The following is a 27,955-nucleotide window of genomic DNA, read 5'->3' as shown; positions in this document are numbered from 1 at the left end:
CATTTAGCCAGACATAGAAATGCCCCCTCCCTCACTTTTTTCTAACCTCCAAACAGTCACCTACTCTACTTAACTTTTACACAGAATGAAAGGTGAGTATAAAAAGGTGACGGTTGAAATAAGGAAACTTTTTACTGCCGAATACAGTTTCTCTGTTCTGTTTGTCCAACTCAGCTGCTGCTCATTTATCACAAAAAGCTACCTGCTAAATAGGAGAGAGAACCCACAGAGTCACAGAGAGGAGAAGGAGTAGGAGGAGGAGGAGGAGGAGGAAGGTAGGATGGAAGGAAAGAAAGAAAGAGGGAAGGCAGCAACCAAGCCTATTTTAATTCTATCTCACTTTTGTCACAACTAAACCGGCCCTCCTCCTCCTCTCCATCTCTCATCAATAACACCTACATTTAAACACCTACACTCATTCAAAGGTGACATGCGTCTGCATCACAAATGCATCCTGCACAGAGACAGGAAATAGCCACGGTCAGAGATGCTGAGTAAGGTTTTGCATAGGCAGAGTCTGAAAATAACAGAGAGCACAGTGTGGGTGTACGGTACATGCTTTGTTATTACACTGAAGGATTTCAAGGCTGTTACCCTAGGTTTGTTCAGTCTTTTAATAATAATAATGGATACTTTATTGATCCCCATGGGGAAATTACTTGTTTTTCTCTGCATTTGACCCATTCACTCAGTGAAGCAGTGGGCAGCCCACTAAGCAGGCGCCCGGGGAGCAGTGTGTAGGGACGGTACCTTGCTCAGGGGTACCTCAGGGTAGCCGTTAAGTGGATTCGAACCGCCGACCTTCCGATCATGGGGCGACCACTTTACCTACTGAGCTATCCCTGCCCCTTTTTCACGTTTTAATGGTGTTTTCTCATGTCAAGAAGTAAACAAAACTTATTATTCAGGGGGAAAAAGAAGACAGACACACAAGCAAAATCTAGATGCTTTGCAGCAAGCGGGAAATAAAAAAAAACTCAGCTTTTGAGGGTATACACAATGGAAAAAATAGCTGAAAAGCTGGACCTCGACAACAGAGCTAAGCACAGAGTGAAATGTTTAGACTTGGATTCAGCAGGTGGGCAGAAACATGACTTCAAATGGATCTGCTGGATATAGAATAAGCAGCCAACTCTGAACTGCTAACATGCTATCAATATCAACTCAAAAATGTGTTGTTCCTGTGTTTTACTTTTGTTTAGTTTTAGTTGTTAGTATTTTTTTTTTAAATCACACACTGCATGTTCTTAACCAGTGGAAGGTAATATTTGGTTTGTGGTAGCTGTGGGTAGTGAAGGGATCACACCACCGGCCCGTGTGAACAGTAGGGAAATACAACACAAACATCTTCGGCGTAGAGTATGTAAGTATTCCAGACAGTTTAAAAAAATCTCAGGCCATCTCTTTCACATTTGAACAAATTTTGAATACATTTTTATTGGAAGAAGAGCTCAGCTAAATACACCAGCTGGCACTTTACCGGGTAATTTCAAGCATGTATAATATTGTTTTGCTTCACTTTGTTCAGAATTGTGTTTTTAAGCCAAACAATTTGGAGCATGCGAATCTCCTGGGATGCAACAATTGCCAATGTGTGTGCATGACAAAGCAGACTGTTACTAATTTCCTTTTTTTCAGTTTTCACCTGCTCCCTTTCTTTATCGCAAAGGAGACGTTGAGGCGCTGCCTTTTCTCCTTCACTGGGGAGAAGTTAGACAGCCAAACAGCACATGGATTGCATGCTAACCTAGGCCGCAAAGCATCACCAGAACAGCTTCAGTGTGTCTTGGCAGGGATTCTCCAAATCTCTAACTTTTACTGGAGGGAGGCAACGCTGTGCTTCTAAAAGAGATTGTTTGCTTTGATGTTTGGATGTTGCTAGTGGACAGTGATGAGTGGTCCTTAGTCTTTTAAAAAATATTCAATTAGGTTGTGATCTGGTGAGCAGAAAGACCAAAGAATATGATTCACATAATTTTTATTCTCCTCAAACCATCAAACTATTCTGGGATTCCTTATGGCTCATGGATAGGTAGCATTGCAGACCAATCCTATGAGGACAGGCATGTTTAATCAGGGGATAAATTTGCTAAGTAAGAACAACTTTGCATTCATTTCCACCGATTTGCCTCTAAAAAGACAAGCGAGGCCAAACTATCCCAGCAAAATGTTCCCCACAGTATGACAGAGCCAGGGGATAAGGTTTCATTTTTCCTTTACGTGATCACAAGTCCATGGATGTATCAAATGAGGGTTTTTTTATAGGTATATTTGGGGATCTAAACTGTACTTTTCCTCTGTGTAGCTTCCTCCACTTGATGCATGGAAACCTGCAGGCATGAGAAATTTTAAGAGGTAGGGGGTCTGACTGAATCTCAGCTGGACTGCAAATTGAAATGCACTGTTTAATACAATCAAAGCAGATCATTGGAGTCCATGAGAGAAGCACGGAGGATGACGGAGATGGGTGTGTGTGGGGGCTTCTTGTTAGCTTCCCACAAAGGTTTATCGCTGGGTGTTCAGAGCATCCCAGAGTGCTCCCTTTTCTCTTGTTAGTGGTTTAATTAGAGATTCAACGGCACTGAAGAGGATGGGGGAGTGTAGGAAAAGGGCTGATGTGCTATGAGATAGAGGTGGTTACTGTGAAGAGGAGCTGTTTGTGCTTGTTCTTGAGGCACAAATTGCAAGGCCTTGTTTGTACTGGATTAATCAGCAATTGTCCTACAATTGAGAGCCAGAATATTTATTCTGCAGACATGCTGATAGCACTAATGATGATAATAATAACAACAATAACAACAGTTGAGCCTCTTGGGAGAGCCTTTTCTGTGGGCATTACTTCAATAATTACATGATGCATACCCATAATTCAGCACAATGCGTTTAGAAAAATAGTGGGGGATGAGAGGTAGGTTACACAACTGAGGGAGGCTGAAGTCTGAAAATAAACTAGGCAGAGCTAACACGAGGCTTCATTGGCTCTGTGTATTTAAGAGATAAAACGGCAAAGAGGCAAAAAAAAAATAATCCCACTGAGACATGGGTGGTCCCAGAAAATGCAAATGATGCTGTTAATTCTGCAGATCTTGCTGTGGAACTGGGTGACCGTGACCCACACACTGTCCCCGAGTTGAGCCCAAATTGCTCTGACAAGGGCATTTGCTTTTATCTTATGCTTGGCTTCTCGGAGCCTGTGATTGATGCAGGTCTTTCCAAGGCAGGAGCACTCATTGTTTTGAGACCACATACCTGAGTTATGAATGTTTCATTCAGGAGACTAAATATGAACTCGCCGGGTGAGAGCTTCCCCAAGAGCACTGAGAAATAGAAGACTCATGCATGCTAATAATGGTCTCTGAGAGCGTGCAAGATGGAAAGATGGTAATAGCAAGAAAAGCAAAAAAAGCAGAGCAAACATATCAAATAATTCAATGGCTTCAGTTCCTTTCTTCTACATGTTTCTGCTCTCTGTCAATAACTCTGAATTCTTTTTACCAGCAACAAAAATTCAGGAACAAGCTTCTGAAAACAGAGGAAAAAAAACACATGAATGGTTTTGACTAAACCAGCACAGCGATAGATCCATCTTGTTGACTTGGGAGATGCGAGGAATAGCTTTTGCCGCAGTGACATGCTGGTCTGTCTTATCTGAATTCGGGTGAAATTTATCAATATAACATGTGCTGCCGTAGTCGCTGACAAGTCCTGCTGTGGCCCATTGTGAGGTCTGGATAGGAAGGGGAGGGCGGCTGGCGGGGATGGGAGTCTGGCTGGGGTTGAATAAAACCACAGAATCAGTAAGTCACACTAACCCGCCTTGCACCTTCTGCACTGTTGATTTGACACCTTGTCCACTGCTGCGGTGGGGTCGAGGCACAGGCACATTGCATGTTGGGAGATGAGAGTAGAAAATATTGAAAAAGCAGTTATCCGTGCAACAAGAAATGTCCCATCTGCAGCAAGATGATGATGATGATGATGATGATGATGATGGCGACACACGTGTGGTGCAAGAGGTGACTTATGCAAAGTTTTCACTGGCTGCCCTGTAATGCTGGGACTGGAGCTGCGATGTGTGTTAATAATCGAGGTTGACTCTCTCTCTCTGTATGGAATATTAAACTAAATGTGACTCTCTGATCTTGAGTCGCATTGATGCTGAATACTTCTCTCACCATGAACAAATTATGATTTGTGGTGAACTGAGGCACGCTAGCGGTTTAATGGAGTCGAACAGGATGGAGGAGTCTCATTTTCACTTGTGAGTAAGAGACATACGCATAGGCAGAGAGAACGTAAGAAAGCGAGGAGAGAGAGGCAAGCAAAGACATAAAGGATGGGAAGGAAGGGATCCACTGGGATGTGTCAAATGTTGCATGAATCACTAAATGCTTCCTGCTCTAATTGGCTCTATTGAGTGCATCAGCATCCCCTGCGGTGGGGGCCAAATGCCTCCCATTGCATATGTGCGTCTCTCACATTCAACACTCAAAGTGATGGGGATCAAAGGATTGCCCCTGTGCATACAGTGAGCCATGAAGTGATAGTGTCAGCTCCATTAAGGCTCAGATCCTTGTATGAAAACGTATGGTGGAGCTCAGAGCTACTGTGCGAGGGATCGACAACATTTTATTCCAACAAACCTAGAAAGGCTGCTTTCAGCGTTATGTCAGTTGGATATAAGATACAAGTTTATGATATGAGGTGCCGTAAGGGACATTATTACTGAAACGCTCTCACACACACAACTGAAACGCTCTCACACACACTACTGAAATTTTAGCTCTCACACACACTACTGAAACGCTCTCACACACACTACTGAAATTTTAGCTCTCACACACACAACTGAAATTTTAGCTCTCACACACACAACTGAAACGCTCTCACACACACAACTGAAATTTTAGCTCTCACACACACAACTGAAACGCTCTCACAGACACAACTGAAACGCTCTCACACACACTACTGAAACGCTCTCACACACACAACTGAAATTTTAGCTCTCACACACACAACTGAAACGCTCTCACAGACACAACTGAAACGCTCTCACACACACTACTGAAACGCTCTCACAGACACTACTGAAACGCTCTCACAGACACAACTGAAACGCTCTCACACACACAACTGAAACGCTCTCACACACACTACTGAAACGCTCTCACAGACACAACTGAAACGCTCTCACAGACACAACTGAAACGCTCTCACACACACTACTGAAACGCTCTCACAGACACTACTGAAACGCTCTCACAGACACAACTGAAACGCTCTCACACACACTACTGAAACGCTCTCACACACACTACTGAAATTTTATCTCTCACACACACAACTGAAACGCTCTCACACACACAACTGAAACGCTCTCACACACACTACTGAAAAACCAAGGCATTTCAGTTGAACAGGAAGGCATTTCAGTTAAATAGGAAGGTATTTCAGTTGAACAGGAAGGTGTTTCAGTTGAACAGGAAGTTAATTCTTGACAAGGAAACTGAAGGAAAAAGTGTTAGATTTCAAACAAACCACTACACAGATGTCTACTCAGCAACCTGTTAGTTAGGGGTGGGTTTTTATAATCGATTTATTGATTAAAATCGATTCTGGCTTTGGATAACGTGAAATCGATTCATTAAAATCCTGAATTGATTTTTTAATATAAATTTATTTTGCCCGAAATGCCAGAATCTCTGGTGAAACCTCACAAAATTTCAAATTAATATTTAGGGAAATCGAATTTTTTAAGTTGCACCAAATACATTGTGTGATAGGGCATAGAAAAAAAAAGATGTTCTAGGGTTTCATTTTCATCAGTACAAAAAGAACACTGATCCACCTCAAAGCCAAATCTCTTTTTTTAGAAATTCTGCCACAGTATTAGTTTTGTTTAAAGTGTGTTTCTTTAACTTTAGGTAGAATAGGCTATTTCATAAATTTTTAGTATGCTTTATCCAGTGTATATGAAATAACTAAATTAGAACCATGCCATGTAACCATTCTGTTGTAACTATGAAATATTTTGTCTTTGAAGAAACTACTAACAAATTTCTTATTGCATTTTTATCAAACAGCTGACATTGCCCTAGCAATAAATTTGGGAGCACTGATGAGAAATTATTGTATATCATAAAAATTTTAATCAAATGAAGCAGAGGCAGTGGGACCAGTTCACAAAATTTGTTATATTCTCTTTGAGAACAGTTTAGACAATATTTTTCTGAAAAGTCTGTGTAACTTAGAATGACACCGTTATCATCCAACAAATCTGTTATGAATATAATATTTTTGTTCAAACCAGTCACTCTTGAAAATTGATTTTTGATCAAGTGTTATTACCCTATTATTCCATAAGGTTGAATTATGGGGAGAAGTTGTGGGTACATCTCATTTTCCCAAAAATGCAACGTCTGTTTTGGAAAGTTTGATATCTTTATGGGGATTTTATTTGCCGCAAAATCACATTTCAAAATAAAGTCTAATCCTGTATACTATTTTATTAAACAAGAATCATGGGATGTGGAGCTAAGTAGAGTCTGGCTGTGACAGACAAGATTTTAACCATTTAATTCTAAGGGTGCCAACCATAAATTCTAATTCTGGAGTTTTGATACCACCTTTATTGTATCCCTTCACAAGCTGAGATCTTTCTATGTAATGGGTTTTATTCCTCCACAAAAATTCGAACACATTTCTATTTATGGTTTTCATGGTATTTATCGTTTTTTTATTTTTATATCGTTTACGTGGCGCAAAAAAGGTTGGGGACTGCTGTACTAGCAGGTTGCTGAGTAGACATCCTTGTAGTGTTTTGAAATATACCACTTTTTCCATCAGTTTCCTTGTCAGGAAACAACTTCCTGTTCAGCGGAAATGCCTCTGGTTTCAGTAGTGTGTGTGAGAGCGTTTCAGTAGTGTGTGTGAGAGCGTTTCAGTTGTGTGTGTGAGAGCTAAAATTTCAGTAGTGTGTGTGAGAGCGTTTCAGTTGTGTGTGAGAGCGTTTCAGTAGTGTGTGTGAGAGCGTTTCAGTAGTGTGTGTGAGAGTGTTTCAGTAATAATGTCCCTTACGGCACCTCATACAAGTTGTCCTAATCCATCATAGAGAATGAGCAAAATGCTTAATTGATGCAAACACAGGGACTCAAACTGTACGACACACACAATCTATATACTGCACATATACCCTTTTTTGAGCTCGTATAAGACTTGTGAGGATACTATCAAAAAGGTGAAATGGAGCAGAAAAAAAGGCTTCAGGTTTAGCTGTTCTGACTAATGGCTTTCAGTGGCTTACATCACCATTACATCAGTTTTACCAGACACTTATTAAGTATTCATAGATTCTCCAGCATTGTTAAAGTAACCATAATATTCCTGCTGTGTGTGCAACAATTGAAAGTGACAGAGAAAAATGCAAAAACAGAGTGAGTGTAACTCTAACATTAATATTTTAGGGAACATGGGAAACTGCCAAAATGACAGTATGTGTGACACAGTGTAATCAAATAACATCTTAAGCATTCATCATCTGTGTAATATATTCATGAATACATAATCAGTGTCATATTCAGTGACTTTTGCAATAACGACTGTGTATTGAGTTGGACAGTGGTTACTAATGCACATTCAAATGCTCAGAATCCAAGTGATAAATAATAATTTGCTTCTGCATGTGGAGGTCTGGTATTCTAATTCCAATTTTTTCATCTTGTTGAATGCAAGTTTTAGAGTAAAGCCCCCTGGCTGTCCCCATGGTTCATCTGCTCTCAGTGTTAAAGCTTATTCACCAGTCTAACATGATGCCAGTCATAATACGGCTCTGTGTGCGTGCTTGTGCGTGCGTGCGTGTGTACTGCTGATATAACAATATGCCTAGTAAATACATATATTTCCTCATGTTTTATATCATTCATGTTGCCGACAGTATACAATAAAAAGACCAAAACTAAAAAAAACAAACAAAAAGATTTGATCAAACACGCATTCGCTTGTTACCTAAAAGCCTAATATAGCACACTGCTTTGTGCCATCGGCCTCAGTTGTCACTATTGCACCACAGTGATCCACACAGTTGCACCAGGTTGCTTCATTATGATGAGATGATGCCACTGGATTTTATTTTGAGTCAATAGTGCATTCTCCAGGCTGCTCAAAAGAGCACCTAATGTGTGTTAAGCCAAGAATACAAGTAGCCCCCAATGCTTTTCTTTCAAATTTTTTACATAATGTTTTTATTTTAGGAAATAAATGAGCCTATTTTGAAACTGTTGCATTAGAATAAATAGCCACACATGGGATAGGTCACTCATTAAGTTTTAAATTACCATACTGAATTAAGATGATGTTGACTACGGTCTCTTTTTTTGAATTTGTAGACAGCTGCAACATTTTTAAGTATTTCCAACCTTGTGTTCATACTTATAGACAAGACTTAACTAAGCTGTGCAGGCACGCGGCACATAGAAAGTGCCTGTTTTTAAATCAGCATGCGGCACAATCAGCTAATGTTCATCTGCTGGCGAGCACTTGTGCATTGGGAATGATTGTGTGGTGGTCATAAACGGGGTCTGTGTGTGAAACTGAGGGATTGGAGGTCATGAAAACAACATGGACATGAGAGGCAGGCTTGTAATCCACCAGGTACCTGTATGCGGATAGTGCTCACACACGAACAAATGACCAAATTTACATTTGCAGGAGTGCAACAGTTTTGCACACAAAAGTCAAAATCGACCACAAAAAAATTCATAGAATGACTGAAACTGACAAATATGTGTGCAAGTCTGGAGAAAACGTAACTACAAAGCAATAGCATCAGAATATGTCAAACAATTTTTATAAGCAATAAAGCTCCTGAGAGAATTATTTAGCGAGGACTGTGTTTACTTAAGGAAGATTATTGACTTTTTGCTGCATGACAGCAATATAGAAAATACAAATAGTGTATAAGAAACAAATATGGCCCAATACTGAAGAGAACAATTTGTAGTTTGCTTTTGTCTTTTGCAGGAGTTTCAAAAGAACTAAATTGTTAGTTTTGTCATCAAAATAGAGATGAATCAGAACAAAGAATATTTTGTGTGACTATTTATAAGGCTGATTGCCATCAAAAGATAAATGCCAAACATTGGACTGTGGTGCTCAAGGACTAAACCAAATAAATAAATGACTGTACTCATTAAAATGTTTTTATATATATTTCCTTCAGTATCATAATTTTAGTAACTTAGTAATAATCAAGCAAACATTGTGTTACATGAAAAAAATTCAAAATAGGCCACTTTTATGAACAATAGGAGTCTTGTCTATAAATATAAAGATTTAATAATGGAATGTTAAACTCTAATTTTTTTTATTTTGTTCGCATTGTAGGACTTTAAGCAGACAAATCCATAATGGGAAGCATGTGTGATGTTCTATCAACAGCGGGAGCCAGCTGTTACTGTAAAGACGCCATATCTGTGCTAATAAAGGAGAGAAATTCTGGGTGTAAATGACTCAAGAATCCAGTTATGACTGTAAGCAAAGTTTCTGTTCTTAGTTTTCTGGCTTTGTAAGGATGATCAAAAATGAGTTCAGTGATAATATGTGAAAAATCAGATAAAACAGATTCATGACTAATCAGACAATATTACTGCAGACATTAAAAAAAACAAACATTATGGATGCTAACTGAACCTATGAATCATCTAAACATCTTTCTCTAAGACAGATTGCTTTTGACAGTGTTATACAAACTGAAATTGCATTTAACTTTACATCACACACTCCATATGTGTGCAGATGGCGCATCGATCGGAATAATAAAAGAACACCTGAGCTCTTTTCTGGCTCTCGATTAACAGCATACTGAAGTCAGTAAAAAAAACGCATCATCTGCATCACCATATAGTTCCCTACATCTACCAACACTTACAAGGAATTGAAAAATAAAAAGCTTGTTATATACTGTAAGCCGTACTGTACAAAGAGGAAGGGTTATCTCTCTAACAAATCTCTGAAATTCTTAGTAATTCTCAACACTCTGACCTGTTCCCTTTCTTTCTTGGACCTCTTGAGGCTGCTGAAAATAAACCTAGAGGAGTCACGGTGTACCCTGACCACTCTGTTGGATCTAAAACTGCCAGCCCCTCACCCCAGGAGACACCTGGCATCCTCAGGGGTAAGAAAGCTAAACCCTCTAGGCATTTGGCTCTCCTCTACCTATCTGAAAGCCCTACAGTACTTAGAAATATTCACCAAAAACAGCAGCTGAGGACTGACATAACTGAGCTGGACTAACTGCAGCAAGCACTTTCAAACCATATGTGTACACAACGAGCCTGTGCTGTGGTCATCAGCCTCCAAGACTCTTTAGTCTAGCTTTGCTAACTCAACTTGGCTTCCCTCAAGCCATAAAGCTGGCAATGATCGGAGTGCAGTCATTAAAGAAATAACACTCGGGGAGCATCAATAAATGCCCAGAAGGCTCCTGGTTCAGGTCAATCATTCTAGTCAGTTAACGGTCTCCAAACAACAGGGCAAATTCATCATTGGGACTAATCACATTGGGCCGAGTCCACACTTCGCCTCAGAACAATATCCGCTAACGACATTAGCGAAGGGCTAGTAATATGATGTGATTTCCTGCTGTCACACAGAGGTGCTGATCGATGGAGGGATGAGCGGAGCATAATTCAGGGGAACCCAATGTTCTCATACAAATGTGTTCATTCCTGCACACACACACACACACACAGAGCATTATAAGCAGCTTTAAGTCTTATATACTTTTTGACATGATTGTTTTTTTAAGACTGAAAAAGCAGGAATGCCGGTTTTCTACCTTCTGTCTAAAAGCAACACTAAATGCCACCCGAACATGGTTTGAAAATGTCGGTATTTTGCTATAAGTCTATCTATTTTGGGGGCTTTGTTGGAAGTGAGACTATTATGTTTTCCATCAATGGAAAAAAAATAAGTATTTCTGGGGTGAACAGATTCAATTAACCTTTGAGAAGAAAAGCTTCATACAAAAAGCAAAGGGAACCTTCAGTAAACTCATGGATGCACATCCAGTATACAGTCTTGTTGCTGTGCTTTTCTCCAATTAAGGAGTCTCTCCTGAGTCCCACTGGGAGTACATTATCACTCTATAATAAATGGGTGGGTTTCAAAATTTTCAAGGAAATTTAATCCGAAAGAATTTGCATTAATGAAAACACGACGAAAAAAGGAAAAACTGGTTTGTTTCACCAGTGAATTACATTGCTTTATTTTGCTGGGATAAATGAATATCAATAAGTGGTTTCTTAAGGGGAAATAAGAAGAAGAAAAAAGCACAACAAAAAATTTGTGACTTGAATCTGAAATATTCTCTCTTTCTCTGAATAATGCCCCTGCATCTGCCTATTCCCCCCCAAACTTACATTATCACTGTTCAGCTACATCAGTTGTGGCAATAATTGGCTAGGTATGCACTTTGATTCTTGGGAGCTAAGATCAGCTACAAATCCAAGACATTTACTCAAATAGCTTAACACAGACTAAAGCTCTAGCAACAAAATCCTAGTATATTCACAAAGATTGTATCCAAAGCCAGGGTTACAAGACATGAATTATAATGTCGCTGTGCTTTTTAAAAGCATCATTTTTCAGAGAACTTTTTCATTTAAAAAAATAATTGAAGCCTAGAACAAAGTGATCAGTTTTCAAAAGGTAAAGGGATCACTAAAATAATGTGCCTTTCTGTCATATGGGTATAAATAAAACTCCGAGGCCTCCTATTTTTATGAGGATATATTCAAAGAAAATTTTCTTTGTGGAGGCAAGAATTTTGATTTGACCTCTGCTCCGTGAAACAAAATGCTAACAAATCCAGCCATTTTTAGCATGGGCACTGGGTACATTTATTTATTACCCTATATTAGTTGCACTTTACTCTGCTGAGCCTGTGGCCTGTGTCTCAGATGTGCAGTCCTGTACTGTACAGTCACTGAGCAGCAACATTTCTGGCTGTTCCACAGTGTTAAAGGGTTTCTGGGATCTTGAGTGGGGTGAGCTCAGCAGAGAGGCGGTCTGTCCGCTCTGCCACCTCGATGACAAGCAAGCAATGGTCCCTAGATTGAGGCCTTTGTGGCTCCCCTCCTCCTCTTTTTCCGACAAAAACTACCTACGCCTCCATCCATATTCACAGCTGCCTGCTCCCTGTCATATTTGCTTGCTTAAGTTTCCAACTGCTGCCCAGCCTCATTGTTACTCAGCTGGGAATGAGTGACCAGGGGAGCTGGGAGAAGACCAAGGCCTCTCTCCTAGCGATACGATTGGAGGCAGTCTGAACACAGACTCCTGAGAGAGACACAGAACAAAACAATTGTGACAACAACAGGAGCAAAAATCAAAACGGCGCAAAAGAAGGAAGCTGAGCTGAGAAAGGAAACAAAGGAAAACACATTTCTGCTTTAACTATACTGTTATTATCTGTGGTTCCGCGCAATTACCACATCACGTAAGTTATTCAGCAAATTAGAACACATAACACTACGATACAATACCGCAGAGCTAGTGTCAGCTTTCTCCTCACTTTCATGAAAATGCAGCAATGGTAGACACTTGGAAACAACAACAATCCAAACTTCTTAAACCTCCTGACTTTGGACTTCAGACACAGTAAGAACTATGGTACAGGATATCCCCTGTAGCGCTTGTCTGATCCTGCTCCATTGGCAGGTGAACACTGCTGGCCAAGTTCCAGCAAATGGGCCTACAGGCTGTGATCAGCTCATTATCCTCCCTGTAAACAACAGTCAATAGTGGGTTACCACCTTGGACTCACCTGAGGTGGACAACCTCTATATAGCATGGCAGCTTCCTTAGGTTGAAGCACTACATTTTATAGACCTCAGACCTGTAAAATAATTGTGGTAAAGCTTGCAGTGCTAGCAGTGCATGGGTCCTACAAATGCCCTCTTTACTATTCCAACTTTGTGCCTGTCCAAGCTAGCTGTCAGCTTTACACTGGTCAGCTGGGCTGACAGCTAGCAAAACCATGGGAGAGAGGGACACTGAGCTCTTACACATCCATCTTCAGCACACGTTGAGAAGCTGAGGTGTGACAGAGAGACTGTCCCAGCGCTGGTTAAAGGGCAAACTTAATGGAGGGTGCCCTGGAGCAGATGCCTCAGGAGGATAGGCTAGCTTAATGTGCTTTACTTTACGCTGGCGTACGTTTCCTTGTCAAAAGTTAAAACAGGACAGCTCAAGTGAACTTCAGAGGAAGAACGATCTGGACAGGTTTATACCTTTGACATTTTTCAGGAAAATGTGAGTTATCTGGTTTAGATGTCTAATCTTCCATTCAAGATCATTTTTTGTACACTTCACGTTAAGCAGTTCTGGAATTTTAGGATGCTCCCTGGAAGCTTCTTGCATTTTTGATCTGCAGTTTCAACATGAACCTCAAACGGAAACCTCAACTCCTCTGTTAAACTGACCTGATGCCGAGGACCACAACTGTCTCTCCATGTACAACTCAGAGAGCAAATAGCGGCTTTCAGTGTTTGTTAGGTCAGAAGTACGAGGGGGAGTATGCTCATTTGATTTTGGGTTTTTTTTCTCCCACTGTCAGTGCAGACCTCTAGTGAAATGTAATGTCCTGTAAACGTTAGGGATGAAACTCAGTGGAAGCAGCCTGAACAAAAGCAAACAGTACATTCAAAAGTTTTGAGGCCACAAAAACACAATCTGGGGTCACCTCCCACCCTACTTGCCAGATTTGGGTCCCTTTGTCGGCTTCTCCAAAAATAAAACCTAAGCTGAAGTATTGCAGTATTTACACAATGCAGAGAATTCAGCCGTCATCTCAGGGGGATCACGACAGGACTTCTTGGTAGTGATCTAAAAATAGCTGCAGTGCTGAAATCAGTTAAGAGCTGCACTTCCAGGTAACCTTGAAGACGAGAATGAAAATTAAATCAGGTATGTATTTAATTTCTAAGAATTTCGAAAACTTTTTCATTGTACCTCATACATAGAAAGTAAAAAGTAATACAGATAAGAAGTTTCAAATAAGGCTGTCAAAACTTCAACAGCCATTACTTCAACTGGAGGTTGAAAACCTCAGGTCTGCTGTCATTGTAGCATAAAATATAGAAACTATTGGCCATTTGGGGTTTCTGCTGCTTTCATTAGGGATCAGAACATCCTTCTTTAAAGAGTGGCTAGACAACTGTATGTTTAACTGACAACTAGAATTTACTTGGAAGAGCAGGTGGAGGTGTTGATGTGTAATTTTGGAGCCTTGATCGATTTCTATCTCTAAGTAAAAAACTGGAGAAGTGATGAGTTGAATACTCCAGGTAATAAACAGATGAAATGGTGACAGATTTCATGGGTTTAAATATTCAAAATATGTGCTGAATTATTTGCAATAACAGTGGAAGAGCATTTGGAGTCTAGTATTGCTAGCTTGCTAATACTTAATCAAGATGTTTACATCAGAGACCTGTTTTCTTCTTTACCGCTTTGATGCTCATCGTTTTGTCATTCTGTTTCTATTCTGGTCTTGTTGAACCGCTAAAGCATGTATCAGCTTGTTTATTAATATAGCTGCCAAAGCTGGAGCTATGGGTTAGCAGTTTTACATGAAGCACTGTTGCTCTTGATAGACCTCCCTGGGACATTCAGAGAAAAACATGAGTACAATGTTTCACTCTCAGATAGCTCCTCTAGAGAAAGCTGGTGCTAACATCATCATCATTATGCAGACATGCCCTGCTGTAAATTAACACAGCTGCAAGAGTGTAAGATGGGAAATGATGAAAGTTAACTTTGAACAATATACTGTCAGAGTGCCAAAATGGGAGACAAGTGCTGGAAAAGGGTGTATTTGACACAGTGTGGTGGAATATAATGGTAAATATTGCAAGACCGAGTCAATGAAATGGATGTCACAGTTGGGCTTGTGTGTCCACGGCTGTACCCTGAAGGTACAACAGTGGAGTTCAACACCAAACGGAATTCGCTCCCGCTCGCTTCACTCTGAAGTCCAGTCTGCTCTATATAAAGTACCGTGTCAGTGAAATTCACTTGGACAGCTACACGTTTTCTATTTTTTTCCTAGGGCTGTATCATACTCTCAGATCATTTATAAATGAGTTGGCGGGATGTCTGCATCACAAGACGTGCCTGAGCATCGCAAAAGCACGCTAATAGACACACTAGCTCTGGCACGGCTTCAGTTTTCTCTAGTGAAGTGGGTTACGGTGAGTGTTATTATGTTGAATCACACCACCAGTCATGTAAATTTTCTCCTCGTGCTGGGCCTCTGTGCCAATTTTGAGTGTGAAATGCAACGGCACTCGAAGAAATAATGGGTAGGAAAAGATGCTTCCATCCGTCCTCGCACATATTTGCACACCCATGTGTGCAGCAAGCATTCAGCCGAATGGATAAACCATATCTGAATAACCTCAGCAGGTACTGCAGAGATGAATGGGTGAAAGATGAAAAACAGCTGAAAGAGCAGCTCAATATAATGACTTTAACATAAAAAGTCACGAGGAGGAGGCAATAAGCTACCCTGAAATTAGTGAGTCTAAACTGTGCGTCTGTAAACATACAAATATACAGTCTGATAAAGATTCAGGCTCTTAAACTAAATTGCTTAAAAAAAATCTGTTTTTTATTTATTAGATCACTTAACACAACCTGCAGTAGACAGAAAATGAAATCTATAACCATTGACTATTTTGTGTGACCACCTTCTGCTTTTGGAACTATACATATATCGGCTTGCTTATTAATATAGCTGCCAAAGCTGGAGCTATGGGTTAGCAATTTTACAAGAAGCACTGCTGCTCATGTACAACTCTTGTAAAGTATATATTTTTTAATATACTTAAAAGGGAGATTGAATCAATCACCTTGTGGGTTTAGGCTGGGTGAGCTGCCTCTGTTGCCCCATGCAGTCCTAGATAGCCATGATGATGCCGATGATGCTAACAGGCCAATACCATTTTCAAAGATGACACATCTTCGTAATGGAAGATAACACTCTCAGCACAGTCTGCAGCAACTGTAGCAGAGTCACAGCTGAACAGATGGGCAGTGTCACCTGCAGCTAAATTTTGTGTGAAATGTGCTGATAAAAGTTAATAAAAATGAGCCAGTTGTTTTGCCTTTTCAGTATTAGCAAAGCTGCTACTTCTCCACATCAAAAGGAACCATTTGAGGTGGTTCAGGCATCTGACTAGGATGCCTCCTGGGAGCCTCCTAAGTGAGGTGTACAGGCCATGTCTGCCCCGGAGGAGGCTTCGGGGCTAACCCAGGACATGTTTTTTTCCCCGAATGAATTGGGAACGCTTCAGTGTCACCCTCAGGTGAGATGGTAGGAAGGTGGCTACCGAGGGGGATGTGTAGGCTTCTCTCCTTATTTTAACCCCCAAGACCCAGACTCGGACCGGTGGCAGAAAAGAGATGGATGGATGAATGAGACTATATGAATGCACATGTGTATATCTTTATAAATATCCATATACTGTCTCATATTCTTGGCTGATAACCTTTAATATGTGTATATATTAAAGAATATCAGGCAGTTTGTGGATATCCATAAGACAAGCTTACAAAAAAAAGCAAATCCCAATAACATAATTTCTTTTGGATTATCATGCACACAACATTATTGCCACACCATCTTTGCCATGAAAGCCCTGACATCTGTCCCTATCAGATCACTTTAAATGTCTACATTCAAGGTCATTTGTACTGCAGGGGTTGTGAGGTGGGACAGTAAAAATGAGGGTCTTAGTCATCAGGAAATATGTTATGTTTGGCTGAAAATGCTGCTTGTCAGCGATTTGCTACATGGCGGAGGGGTCAGTGCATCCGGACCTGCTGCTGGTGCTACCACTAATCAAGAGGGGGGCAGGGGAGTCACCATGAAGGGCACACCGTTATTCATAAGAACACAAAGTGCCCAGGCTTTGACAGACAACTAGTTTTCTAACTGTGAGAGTAATGACCATTTCCTAGCTATCCAAGTTAGTAACTTTTTTAGGTTACGCAAACTCCAGATTTAAATATCATGCATAATTATTAACATCTTTGGCCAAAGTTTGCTCCTGAATGCCAAAACAACTCCTACAAACTTTTCAAAGAGCAGCAAAGGGCTTCTGGTCCCTTTGCACATGCTTTATTCAATAGAGTGCAGTGGTAGAAGAAATAAAACAGTTGCATAACAATTGAACAGCCCCCTCTCATTGTAAATGGCTAAGTATTGCTGATTGCCAAATTTAACTGGACGCTAGGGACTGGAGTAGTGGGTGGATGTAGGGCCTCCGCTTTCCCTTGGCTCTGACAGGGACCCTGTGGGTTGCCCTGGGCCACTCGAGATCATTTCTAGCCCTAGTTCTCTTTCAGCTCCATTATTTATAGACTTAGAGCAGAGAAACAATTTCCCTTGCGGCAGCTCACTGGGCTTATTTCTCTGCCTGCAGTCCCATTGAAAAGAACCTTTATTTACACAGACATCAGTGGTTAGGCATTGGCCTCAGAGGGACAATTCTGTAAGCTGTCCTTCTTTGCCTTCTGTCTAATATATTACAATAAGAGTGAAGAGGAAAGGCGGCTTAGTGTCTGAGCTATTCACTGTAAGCAACAAGAGAATTGATCAAGTTTTTAAAAAACGCTCTTTGTGCATCGCATCCTTGCAATAGCTCTCAACTAGATGTCCTCATCTTGCAAAGTCCTCATGTTTTCAAAGTCTATTATCCTTAAGGGAGAGCAAAATCACCTCTGAGAAGGAATCTTAAAACCTTAACTAATTGTGGTAGATTTTCATTTTGAAATTGTCCATCTGTCACATAAAGATATCAGAAACAAAAACACAATCGAGCAACTGTAGCAGACCTTAAAAGGGAAAAAGGAGTTTTTAAATAAAACTCCCGGGATAAAAAAGCAGGGGGGAGTAGGGGGATGCATTAAGGATGGCATTGCCAAGTCTCTTGGAAATAGTTTAGACAGCACAGACTTTAAAGCCAAAAAATGTGATGATGGCAGAGGGAGAGGAATGGGGTAAACAGACTGAGGAAAAGGGAAAAAAATCTAGTGTATGTTGTGCATCCTGCTTTATCTTCCACTGAAATATCAAAGGGTAATGTTTGGAGCTTTTGTCACCCTCGGTTTTAATACAAAGCAGCTAGATGGCTTGGTAGGAAAGCAGGAAGACACAGTTGTCCCCCTCAGGGTGAGACATCTGAAGTCAAGCCCATCAATCTCCAGACCCGATGCGTCTGGGTCTGCTGTTTGGGAATTCTGCGTGAATGCCAACACTGATGAAACCTGATGCTGAGCAATTTTACTCTTCTAGTTTGTATAATCAGGTAAAATTGCACGGATTGTGTGATGAATTGTTGGACCATCCAGCTTCATATGAATGTGTATGTGTCTGCATGAGCGCTTCCGTATGTGTACATAATGTTTGTGTCAGTGATGCCATGTGTTAAACCATGTATGAAAGTAATTACATCCCTGGAATGAACCAGTGTAAAAAAAACTTGAGGATGCAATTATGCTCCCATTGAATAACTCATCCTTCCTGGCAAGAGCTAATTGCATTAAAATGGATTGTGTATAGTCCTCTAGCATGAGGCATTAAGATTAACGCCAGGAGAGTTAATAATGTGTCATCTCCAACCAACTCCTCGCACCCCTCACCACCCCCTCCCCGCATCTCCAATATAAGATTAGAAGCAGGGAGAAAAAGACAGTGCAGGAGGATATAAAAACACGTTCCCCTCTCAGCATCTGCTCTCCCAGCTGGGAAAAGACCCAAGCTATTCATCAGGCTCCACGCTGCTGTCTACATGTATTCAACTCACTCAAAGGTCACACCGTTAAAACACCAATCTGAAATTCTCTGGCCTGTTTTTGGAGCGCCATCCCTTCAAATGGGCCAGACCTTTAGGCCAAACTTATTTACATACAACACACACAGAGGGGTGTGGGTAGATATATGCATTCCAGCATCATTTATCAACTTCCATTTTTTCCTCTATGTTTGCTGGCCCGGGGTCTTGTTTGCAATATGTTCTCTCGCGTTTATGAATTTGTTTCACTTTTTTTTTGTTTTACTTTGGAAATTCTACTTTAGAAAGCCTGTGATAGATGCTAATGCACGGCAATACTGCGGCTCTCTCTTCTCTTAGAGGTGTTAGGTGTGTGATCTGGGTAGCAGCTTACACTCACCCGCCCACCATACCCCACCGCGCACACACACACACAGACACACACACACTTGGGGTGGACAAAAACGTGTGTGTTCACTTGAAACACTCCCAAATGGCTCAACACGCTGTGTCATAGTTCCCTGTCAGGCCCTTAGTGCTCCACCAGGCAGCTAATGCTGTGAAGAAATGGGCTCCCGAGCTCAACATTAATCCCTACAGCATTTCTGACCTCACTTCCCTCCTTCCTTGCTGTCAGAGCAAATTTAATGTGACATATATTCACAAGAACACGGGCCCTTGTAATTGTTCGAGCTCAAGTCATGATAACGTTGGTTAGCCATTTGGCTGTAATGCTGGCATACCAAAGTTTCTAGCAAGTGCGGGAGGGATAGAGGAGTGCGTGAGGCGGGGTCTGGGGTCCTCTCTAATGGTTGCTGAGATATGTTAAAAGAGAAACACAATTTCTCAGTTAAATGATGTGTAAAACAGATCCCACACAGGGGATGTTCCTGTGTTTTTTTCCCTCCTCTCGCTCTACAGAGGGACATCTTAGAAGTTCTTGGCTCATATCCACAAAGCATTTTCTCACCCATAAATACTGCATATAAAACATCAAAAATATATGCTGCATGGTATTAAATTTAGGAACTAAGGCTTTCTCCGATGTCATGTGCATAGATAGCAAATCCTAACAAGTAGTTTTATTCTTAAAGAGTGGAGCTGACACTGAAAATTTAATCACAGGGTGATTACAGAGTTTCAGACTGACAGAGCCTCTAAAATGATGAAAGGGTGTAACTTATTCATTTTTCTTGGTCGCGGGTGTCAGATATTTTTTTTATTTCAGTATAAAAGCTCAGCTGTTGCTTAAAAGGATAACGATCATTTACAGAATTATTAACATTTATGAAATTGTTGATAATTGTGTAAACATCGTGTTAATCCAGGCACTAGATAGATCATCTAAAATCCATTAATAAGAAATGATGATGGACTGTACCAATATTGATTTCAACGAAAGTGTTACGGTTTAAATTTATCATCTCAAATGTTTATATGCTGATTACATTGCTTTATATAAGAAAGGCCTAACTCTGAGTACACTCTGTGCCAAAAAGTGCTGACAGGAAACTGCATGCTTTTGCAGCTAGAATGAAGTGAAAGTGAAACCAACTAGGCTGTTTGATGCACACTAGAGAGCAAGTATATAAATACCTAGGCTTCCGTTTGTGCTTCAGACCTTGGGTTGTGTGTTGCGTGCTAAGGTCTCCATATCCGGAAATGTAAAATAAAGATCATTTTTTAAAGTAAAAAGACCACTTTGAGCCATGTCTTTCTTGGCCCTAAGAATCCAAAAGAACCGGAATATAACAAAAGCTAGAAATTACCTACTGACAGCTACCTATTGACACTCAATTACTCAAAATGAGCAATGTTATCAGATCAGATATGTCCAAGAAGACCCCTTCAAAATGCGATCTAATAACCAATTAAACCAAAAGTCTAGAAAAGAAGGTGAAAAGGCTAAAAAGGAGATTTTTTAGAGGAAAAGGTTTAAGTTTGACTACAGCACGTCCGTTAAACTGTATTGTGTTTAGACAGTTATACAGACAATTTAGGCCAGGACAGATAAACGGGAATTTGTTAAATATGTAGGAAAATCTTGAAATCATGAAAGTCTTTGGGAATTTCAATGAGCTTCTTCGTGTCACAATTTCAGTGGGCATTGATTTTCCATTGAAGTGGCCATTCCTTGAATAATTTCATGGTCCTGAGTCTGCCGACTCACTGCTTTCCGCGCGGCCGGCCTCCAGACTGCCTTCATCTGCCTCACCGCCGTTGCTGTCCGCACGGTTGGCCCCCGGAACTGTTGGCTAGTCGCCGCCGTTGCTGTCTGCACGGTCGCCCCCCTGAATTATTGGTGGACTCACGCACGTTGTGTATTCTACAATACAAATACACACGACTGCTGCCCCAGCCGTGACAAATAAAGAGAAAAGGGATGCTGTTTTACCAATATCAAGGGAACATGCAATAGATGCTGATGATATCTCTCTAAACTTATGGTGAATAAAATTACTAACACTTAATTAGATATGAAAGAGAGAGGATCTGCTTCTTGGGTGCAGATAAATATTGTGGTTGGAGGGATTTGCACAGTTAGGTTACGTTCACACTGCAGGTGAAAGCGCATCAAATCTGACTTTTTTGACCCAATGCGACCCATATCTGATCATGCTATGACAGTGTGAACAGCACAAATCTGATATTTTCAAATCCGATCTGGGTCACTTTTGTATGTGGTACTGAATCCGATACATGTCTGATGTTTTAGAATGTACGGTGGCCCCTAGAGACAAAGCACGTACAAACTCCAAAACACATGCAAATTCCAAAACACATGCAAACTCCAAAACACTTGCAAACTAAAGAACACATGCAAACTCCAAAACACGTACAAACTCCAAAACACTTGCAAAATCCAAAACACTTGCAAAACCCAAAACACGTACAAACTCCAAAACACTTGCAAAACCCAAAACACTTGCAAACTAAAAAACACATGCAAATTCCAAAACACGTACAAATTCCAAAACACTTGCAAAATCCAAAACACTTGCAAACTAAAAAACACATGCAAATTCCAAAACACTTGCAAAATCCAAAACACTTGCAAACTAAAAAACACATGCAAATTCCAAAACACGTACAAAATCCAAAACACTTGCAAACTAAAAAACACATGCAAATTCCAAAACACGTACAAACTCCAAAACACTTGCAAAATCCAAAACACGTACAAATTCCAAAACACGTACAAATTCCAAAACACGTACAAATTCCAAAACACTTGCAAACTCAAAAACACATGCAAATTCCAAAACACAACGGAAGTGCTCCAGGACGCTAGGGGCAGTGTTGAGCTCGATTTGCAAAATAAACGGCAAGTTTGTCTGTATGGGACGGTCTAGTCTCCGTCGCGCTTCCCAGGTTGCCTAGCAACCGTGATACTAACCGCTGGAAACGTGTCATACAACTTGGTTTGACAGAAATGAGGGAGAACATATTTTGTTCATTTGTTTGTTTGTTTCTACATGAGCTTTGTGTGATTTGATAAGTATCTGAGGCTGAGACCACAGGACAGTAAAACATGATTTTTGGGCTTCATTTCTGTACTGAACAGTCATTTCAAGATTAATTAGTAAATAAGAATTAGCTGATGTTGTTCATGAGACTAAAGTCATATCACTTTGGTAATGTAAATATAATATGGCCAATATTCTAGTTATTATATTAATCATTATTAGCTATTACAGCAGTGAACATGAACTCTGTGTCAAATACTGAGCTTCAGTACAGATTCAAGTTGCAGTTATTTATATGTCTTATCACCTTAAATCTTCACTCAAAGACAAGTATCTTTGACAGTGCATATATAGGTGTATCATATATAAGAGACAAATGTTGTTCCTTCATGCTGGCATTACTAAATTTGGCTCATTGCTTACATATATTTATAAAAAGAAAATGTACAAGCTGTGATAACTGTTTCTGATAAAATGAAGAGTAGACTGATATATGAAATATTCCTTTATTGGGTGAGAAAATCAGACCATGTCATAACTGCTTTAAGTCATACAGAATAGATATCAGAGCCTTAAACAGGCTGGCTTCTGCTAAATGGGTCAAACTGGGCAGAAAGTCTACAAACACATAACATCCTTACAGAATATGATGTAACACTATAGATCAACTTACCTCAGAATATATAAAGCATATAAACAATTACAGCAATATGATGCAACAAACACAGCAGTGCTACTGATCCAAAATACTCAAAGCTTCATAGAACTGAAACAAACATTTGTTTTTAGCTCCATTCTGCTGCTGATACATACTTTAGGTTTCTGAATATTAAACTTGTTGCTGCATTTCATAGTGTGTAACTTGAAGGCCCTGAGTACTTTCTCCCACACTGAAAACACTGGAATGATAAAATTATTTGAACATTACCTAATAAGACTGATTCAGGACAGACAATTAGTTATTTTAAACTTTTCTAGCAGTCCTTCACAAACAGGGAACAGTCTGTCTATTCTCTCCATCTGTCAGCTGCTGCTGGCTCTTCCTCCTCCTCTTCCTCACACACTGTTGAGTTTGTCCTGGTGGATCATCAGGGGTGCAAAGCCTCACAGATGATGTGCAGCAGTGGGTCCCTCAGTCTGTCCTCACTCTGGACACTTGCAGTTGTCACACATGGAAATCAAATGTGTGATAAGCTGCAGGATTCAAACACAAGTGTGACTTATAAACACATGTTCATATTTTTATTACACAATCAGAGAGAAAGAAACAGAGAGAGAGTGCAGGACAGACAGACAGGTGACAGTCTCAGGTGTATACACTGCTACAAAACAGCACAAAAGAAGGAGGATTTAGTGTTTGTGTTATTACGAAACAAGAGGAGTTCCTAGATGGTACAGTGGACACACATGTGTGACTCCTGTGATTAAAGCATCTTTCTTTCAGCTTAACGAGTGAACCGTCAGCTCGTTCAAACACACGTTAAAGTCCGTTTGGCTCGACACCACCGAACAGAGGCAGCAATATAACATAGCTAACATTAACAGTGCAGTGAATCTTCCTTGTGCTGTGATATTCAGGACTGCAAACCGAGCAGCATCACTGACTTTCAGCTTGTTGTGTTTGTGGATATATGACTGACTTTAATTATCCACAAAATCATCACAATCTCTGTAAGATTAAGATCGACTATATATTTTTGTTTAAAGTAAAGGCTTTAAAACCAAGTTAATTCTGAAAGTACAGACATGACTAATGTCACATAACTTTCCCGACATGTGGCCAACAATAATGGTTTAATGTTCTTCATTAAAAAAATATTTGCGCATAAATAAGTGACATAATATTCAGTACTTACTTCTGAAAGTTTACACTTCCTCCGCTCCACTTCCACCGTTTTTTTTCGGCAAAATTATCCACACCACCACCGCACTATGAAATCTGGGATATGTTGGGCCATGAAGGCTACACCGACCCATCCTTAAAATTCAGGGAAATTATGGACGCATTTGAGGGCCGCATTTCGAGCAGCCTTTGAATTGGGAAAGCCTTCTCTTGTCGCTGTGACGTAATCGGCCTTAAAATGCGGCCTTTAAGGCTGCAAACCCCAAATCCGGTCATTGGTACTTCCTGGCTTGTGTAGTTACTAGGTAACAAAAGCTCAACACTGCCCCTAGCGTCCTGGAGCACTTCCGTTGTGTTTTGGAATTTGCATGTGTTTTTGAGTTTGCAAGTGTTTTGGAATTTGTACGTGTTTTGGATTTTGCAAGTGTTTTGGAATTTGTACGTGTTTTGGATTTTGCAAGTGTTTTGGAATTTGTACGTGTTTTGGAATTTGCATGTGTTTTTTAGTTTGCAAGTGTTTTGGATTTTGCAAGTGTTTTGGAATTTGTACGTGTTTTGGAATTTGTACGTGTTTTGGAATTTGCATGTGTTTTGGATTTTGCAAGTGTTTTGGAGTCTGTACGTGTTTTGGAGTTTGCATGTGTTTTTTAGTTTGCAAGTGTTTTGGATTTTGCATCTGTTTTGGAGTTTGTACGTGTTTTGGAGTTTGCATGTGTTTTTTAGTTTGCAAGTGTTTTGGAGTTTGCATGTGTTTTGGAATTTGCAAGTGTTTTGGAGTTTGCAAGTGTTTTGGAGTTTGCAAGTGTTTTGGAGTTTGTACGTGCTTTGTCTCTAGGGGCCACCGTAAAGAATGGTCGTGTCACATTAAAGCCGTCTTTTACGTCACTGACACAAGACAGACGCCGATTATCAGCGCCGGAGAAGACATCGCGATCGCTTCCTGGCCATCCAGTGTAGATGTCAGTGAAACTGTTGGGAAGACAACATTGGAGAAACGTGAACATTTTATTTGTACTGTATAATCTGCAGATTCTGACAGAAATCTGCAACTATCCTTTGAAGCACCGCTCCTCTAAAACAGCAATGAGGATAATTATTAAGGCCATATGTAAATGACAAAATAACTTTATAACTTAAAGCAAAATTGGGAAACGTAAAGTCCGAAGTCTTTATATTAACGGCCAACAATACTGTTTGGTCTGGGTCTAAACAGAGCGCGTTGTGTGTGACGTCTTCTTTTGCGCATGCGGCCGCTTTGAGGGTTCACACTAGAGAGCGTTTGCTGTCACACTTTATTTGTAGAGTGAACAAGCAGACAAAAAAATCGGATTTGATCAAAAAATTGGAATTGAGCATTAAGACCTGCAGTGTGAATGTGGCCTTAGTGTCCCCAGTAATGGGAACATTTGCCTTCAGGACTTCCTGCCAGAGAGGTACTGTAGGATATGGCTAAGGCCTGATGAAATGGTATACCTGTAGACATAGACAAGTTTTTTTTTTTTTTTTTGTTTTGTTTTTTTTTTTTAAACCAAACTAGGACTGAAAAATCAAAATAACAAAATAACAAGTCTTTCTGGAAAAGAAGGCAAAATTCATCAAGTAAGAGATAGTTTTCTCCTCATCAGGGTATCTGAGGGAAAGCCTGTAGTTTAAAGTGCTGTACAGTGCAGATCTTTTGAAATAAAACACAGCTGATCGTGTAACTTCACCCGATCATGGTGAATAAACACGGCATTCATCCAGTAATTATTTGCCATCTTGCAAAACTAGACTAACTAGATGAACTGCAGACAGAACTAAATGTGACACAGTGTACATCTGGTTGCAGCACAGAGCCTTTTTCAGTACAATGGTATTAAAGATATACAAAACTCAGTCAAAGCTACCATGACATAAGGGAGCACTGACTGCTGCGGCAGTGTATTACAAACATGTTTATGATCTAAGAACATACAGAAATATATTATTCATGGATTCTGTATGTGCGACTGCTAGTCTGACATAACTGTGCTTTAGGCTAAGACTGACTAGTGACTGCTCAAGCTGTTGCAAAAACACCAATCAGAATCATTAAGGCTCTGTGCCAACTTTCACAGGAATATGTAGGGGAGCGATCTATACTGATTGCCGTGGACATCGTGTGTGTTTGAAGTTCAAGGGAAGGGAGTACGTGTGCGTGCATCCAGTGCCAATAACTCAAGTGTATTAACCTCTTAAGCAAGACTAAAGTAACAGCCACGGGAAGTATTTTCTCTAAACTAATGTGTGCAAATTTGAAAGCTGTTGCAGAGAGACAAGCTTAATGATTGTTGTAAAATTATTTTTCCAGTGTGCAACAACAGCCCTGCGAAGAGAGAAACTGCAATACGCTGTTATATCCTGATTATTAAGTAAAGTTTGATGAATTCAGGTTATGCTAATGGAATGCTGCAAATCATTCTTTGAGGCTGTGTGGAAATAAACCACAGAGTAAAAATCAATCATTAGCCCTACGAGCTGGCTGCCCATATTTCACTGATTCTTATTTTACGCTTCCAGCTATGCTCTGCTGTAAAACCTTAGTTGGCCCGCTAATTGCTGGGCCACTGTGAGAGAGGTTATAAAACAAGCTCTATGCCTTATTTAAACCTATTGTTAGTATGATCGATTTGATACATTGTCCTCAGAGCTTCTAGGTTCATTGGCCCATAGGTGAAAACGCACTCGATACTACATTAGAACACGGGTAACATGCAGAGAGCTAAGTTTTTAGCACTAACATCAGCTTAGTAACCACATATGCTGAGTCCATGTGCCTTCACTAAGAGCCACTCAAAGCCCAGTCACACTTCACCCAGCTACTTTTGCATACATGTCACTCATTCTGAATCACAGACAGGTAGCAGATTTTGCACGATGGCTTTCCTTCCACAAGAGGTAAACACTGACTTTCAATTTAGAAATGCTACCGGCTGAACGAATAAATAAATGGTTAACACTTTGGTGCGGAGAAGTGCGGTAAAAAGCGCTGCTTTTTCTACGTGTTGATTTGAATGACCTGACAGCAATCACGCCTAAGCAGATACCGGGAGACAACAGCTGTAGTTTTAGGCAAGTGTTCCGACTGACGTAATGGCTTTTCGAGAAGACATTTGCAGCCCACGGCGTGTCACTTCAACGCCGCTGAAGCGGAGGTGCGTGTGAGTGTACTGCCATGAGCAAAGATCAGGCAAGTTTGTATGTGTTTAAGAAGATCTTGCAGCCAGAGCAGGGCAAATACATGGTCTCACTATTGATTTGGCCCTGGGTTCTCCTGCTGTGCTTGTTTATTGGCCCTTGACTGACGCTTTTGTGCTGAGGAGACACCTGCCGTGTCCTGACTGCTAGCTGACAGACCAAATTCCTGAACTCATGGCTGGATGGCAGCCCACCCAATAAAAACCACAGTGGATCACGCATGCTCTGGAAAAGTGTTAAGTTTGTGTGTATGTGTGTGTTTCTCCACATGAGTGTTGCTACCAACTGTGTCTCTTTGATGTGTGTGTGTGTGTGTGTCTCACGCAATTCTGATGAGTGTGTGCAGATGTGGACATCTGTGTGTGCTCAATTCATATTGATTAATTGCAGTGTGATGAGAGTTAAATCTGTGCAGCCCAGGGAAGTGTGGATTAATCGAAGGAGCCAGCAGACAAATTCCTCTACAGCCATAGACAACCCAAGTCAGACAGCTGGTCCTTCAATACTTCAATTTCAGTACATGCAGTCGTACTTCTTCGTACCCCGAATCCACTGAACAATAGATTTCTAACTTATGTTAGACCAGCTCA

General features: G+C 40.5%; 1 protein-coding gene and 1 long non-coding RNA gene across 6 annotated transcripts in view; both read right to left on the bottom strand.

Moving 5' to 3' along the window:
* tafa1b (TAFA chemokine like family member 1b) overlaps positions 1 to 27,955 on the bottom strand; it is a 125,547-nt gene that overhangs the window by 48,237 nt on the left and 49,355 nt on the right. The gene's annotated exons all lie outside the window — the stretch shown is intronic.
* LOC309706312 lies at positions 22,794 to 24,628 on the bottom strand. Its single transcript, XR_014276718.1, has 2 exons — positions 24,163 to 24,628; positions 22,794 to 23,500 (listed from the first exon to the last, which is right to left on the bottom strand). It is a non-coding gene; the product is annotated as an uncharacterized lncRNA (long non-coding RNA).

This window comes from Aulonocara stuartgranti, assembly GCF_965226115.1.
Source record: "Aulonocara stuartgranti genome assembly, chromosome: 5".
NCBI classification, from domain to species: domain Eukaryota; kingdom Metazoa; phylum Chordata; class Actinopteri; order Cichliformes; family Cichlidae; genus Aulonocara; species Aulonocara stuartgranti.
Note: the sequence above shows the minus strand (reverse complement) of the source record. Positions and strands in the feature narration are given on the sequence as shown.